The sequence below is a fragment of the Apis dorsata genome, unplaced genomic scaffold, assembly GCF_000469605.1.
Source record: "Apis dorsata unplaced genomic scaffold, Apis dorsata 1.3 scaffold_169, whole genome shotgun sequence".
Taxonomy (NCBI): domain Eukaryota; kingdom Metazoa; phylum Arthropoda; class Insecta; order Hymenoptera; family Apidae; genus Apis; species Apis dorsata.
The window spans coordinates 290638-293973 of NW_006263457.1; the positions used below are offsets into that span (position 1 = coordinate 290638).

Below are 3336 nucleotides of genomic sequence, written 5' to 3' on the forward strand. Positions count from 1 at the left end.
CGCGTGGAAGGGGGACGGAGCGAGAGGGGAGAGGAGGAGACGTGGAACGAGACACTGGGCCCGAGTGTTTATTCAGTAACGAGGACGGAACCGGCCGCTTCGGTTCGGGATCGATCCGGTGGACGCAACGCTGAAAAATCCTCCTCCTCGTCGTCGATACGTGAGTTTTAATTCCGCCCTCGTTCAGAGAAGTTCACTCCCTTCTTTAACCTTCTTCAACCCCTCCTGTTCCTTCCTTTCCCTTCCCTCTTGGGAATAAGAATCGAAATAGGAATTATTATTAAGTTGTCATATTATCCGATCTCTTTTCTCTTTCTTTTCTTAATTTCGTTCGATTAATTTCGAATAAATTCGAATTATTTCGTGTTTCGTCAGAGATACATGGAAGAATAAAGAAGAATGAATGTATGGATATCATTATTGTTGACATACCTCTGTTGCTACATCAGAGGAATTGCGCGAAAGGAATCTATTTATATTATTGTTTCCTAACACGTAGTACGACTAATAACGACCTTCTCGGTCGTTTATACAATTTCTAATATAGCCATTGTTAATGATTATTCTCCACTCGATGAATCATATATATATATATATATATATATTGTTTAAGATAGATATTTTTATTCTTGTACAAAAATATAGAGAAAAATCGCAATTAACTGAGAATTGGAAGAATATTTCGATTCCTATTCGAAAGCGACTCGAAGGGAAGATTTCTTGGATATAAAAGGAAGGTGAAAACGTCGAGTGTTCGCCTTTGAGATTTTATTAGGGGGGGCTCGAATCCGGAACTTTGATTATTAATTTAGAAAGCGTTGGTTTTTGAATGTTTCGACACGGAAGCTTTTATTTTAATTTCTTCAGGACTCGCAAAACGGTTCATTGATTATCGAGGATCGTTCGAGGCGCGCGTATATTCCGGTCGAGATTGAATTTCTCCCCCTTTTCCCCCCGATAATCGATCCGGAACTCGAACTCGAATGGACGCATAAAAATCTGCACGAATTTCCGGCAGACCGTACGTGACGAACGCCTTTGCGAAAACGATGGTCGAAAATTGTGAGGGGGAAAATAGATTAATAGGATCGAGGAGGACGAATCTCTATGCGCATATAAATAATTCGAAAAATATTCGATGGGTGTGTCCTTTTCCTTGGAGTTAAAAAATTTCTTATCCCTTCGAAACATCCTCCGTTTGAAATTTTATTTGATACGTCGTTCGTATTATTGTCAGATAAATCTCGATGAAAATTTTCCCTTTGAGATAATGGCGGAGTTGAAAACGTATGTATTTTCCACAGGAGGAGAACATTTTTATTCGATTTCTCTTTCGAGTAAATAACCCAGGACGCATTGATATTCGTCGCGCTTAGCCTGGGCTCAATCACGGGCGGAACTTCCGGCTCGAGACTTGTCGAGGCGTTGGTGATCGACTTGCTCGAATTCCGCCGTTTCGAGACGCTTCCTCGAGATTCCACCAGAAGAAAAGCGATCGAAGATTACAAGTTCTCGACAATTTTTTAACTATCGTCTACTTTTCGTGTGATAATCACATTGTTTGGGCGGGTCTCAAATTGCAAGAACTCGAAAAAATAGCTTGTTCGAGGGATTCAAAGCAATTGTGGAGGGGAATCGTCGCGTTGCACGCCTTCTCCTTTCCTTCCCCTTTTCTTCTCCTCCTTCTCTTCCATTTTGTCGTCGCGGTTAAGTCTCGGAATGCTGGTCGTGTTTTCAGAATAGAACACGAGACGGAAATATTGATAGGCGCTCCCTGCCAAGAATGTCACGGCTAAGCGGCTAGGAGAGAGAATTTTTCCACGATTCTTTTCCTCAATGGAGCTGGACGGGATCCGTGCCTCTATGTATAGCAGCGATTCGCACGCCATTCGATTTCGACGGTGATAAATCGACCGCTTATATTTAGCGGAGGGAATGGTTCCCTTGACGAGGAAAACCGGCCTTCCTAAGAAATCGTCGGTCTGACGAATGTCAGAAACTGATGCGCGACGTGATACACCGTTTCTTTCGAGGACGAAGGGGTTGAAATCGTGAGGCGAGATCGGATTTAGAATTTTGAAGATATTGAAGAGAGAGCTAATGGAGCTCGTCCCCTTTCTTTAGAAGCATGTAGAAAATTATGGATTCGTTAGATCTAAGTAAGTAAGATTTTGTATTTGGAGCAGGGAAAACTATCTTTTAGATTAGATTTAGAATTTTGAAGATTCGAGAGAGCCATCGTTGCCAATTTTTCGTCCGTTGAGAGACCTTCGATAGTGGATTTAAAAAGAAACTCGTCTCCTTTCTTTAGAAGTATGTAGAAAATTATGGATTCGTTAGATCTAAGTAAATAAAATTTTGTATTTGGAGTAGGAAAAACTATTTTTTAAATGAGATTTAGAATTTTGAAGATATTGAAGAGAGAGCCAATGGAGCTCGTCCCCTTTCTTTAGAAATATGTAGAAAATTATGGATTCGTTAGATTTAAGTAAGTAAGATTTTGTATTTGGAATAGGAAAAACTATCTTTTAGATAAGATTTAGAATTTTGAAGATTTGAGAGAGTTAACTTTTCTGTTGAGAGACCTTCGATGGTGGATTTGAAAAGAAGCTCGTCCTCTTTCTTTAGAAGTATGTAAAAAATTATGGATTCGTTAGATCTAAGTATTTTTTAGAATTTTGAAGATATTCGACGAGAAAGCCAATGGAGCTCGTTCTCTTTCTTTAGAAGCATGTAAAAAATTATGGATTCGTTAGATTTATAAGTAAACAAAATTTTGTATTTGGAGCAGGAAAAACTATTCTTTAGAACTTTGAAGATATTCGACGAGAGGTTTCGTCGAAATCTTTGATGGTAGATTGAAAAGATGGCGATGAAGTATCGAAAATTATATTTTGAATTCATAAGCGAAATAAAATTTTATACTCGTCAATAATGAAATTCATTCGCGGAAAGAATCGAGGGAAACAATGAGTTCTTTAAGGGAAACTCCACGAATAAATTCTTATTCTTTGAAGTCGATAAGACTCTAACAAAATTTCCACACTCGCCTCGTTTCTCTTCCTCCTTCTCTCCTCTAATCGCTCTTCAAGATGACGCAACGTCGAACTCGTCCAAACGCATAACCCATATACATGTTTCATTTTTACTGCGCTCGAGTCAAGAAAGGACGCAATAATAATATTTCAAGGGGGTAAATTCTCGAAGAAGACAAAATTCGCAGGAATAACAATCCCAACCCGGTCGTAAATCGAGTCGAATCGAATTAATACCGGTCAAAGAGAGAGGAGGCGGCCGTAATAGCCTTTATCGGGCCGCCACCTGGTGGCGGCCAAA

The 3336-nt window shown here is 39.7% G+C and overlaps 1 protein-coding gene across 4 annotated transcripts in view; it reads left to right on the forward strand.

Moving 5' to 3' along the window:
• The window catches only part of LOC102679619 (dipeptidyl aminopeptidase-like protein 6), a 100626-nt gene that overhangs the window by 40006 nt on the left and 57284 nt on the right, over window positions 1-3336 (forward strand). For 2 of the 4 annotated variants that reach the window (XM_031509716.1, XM_031509717.1), the window contains exon 1: window positions 142-160. The exons of the other annotated variants lie outside the window; for them this stretch is intronic. The gene's annotated coding sequence lies outside the window, so the exon portion shown is untranslated. Of the gene's footprint in view, window positions 1-141; window positions 161-3336 lie in introns of those variants that run through there. 4 annotated transcript variants of the gene reach the window in all.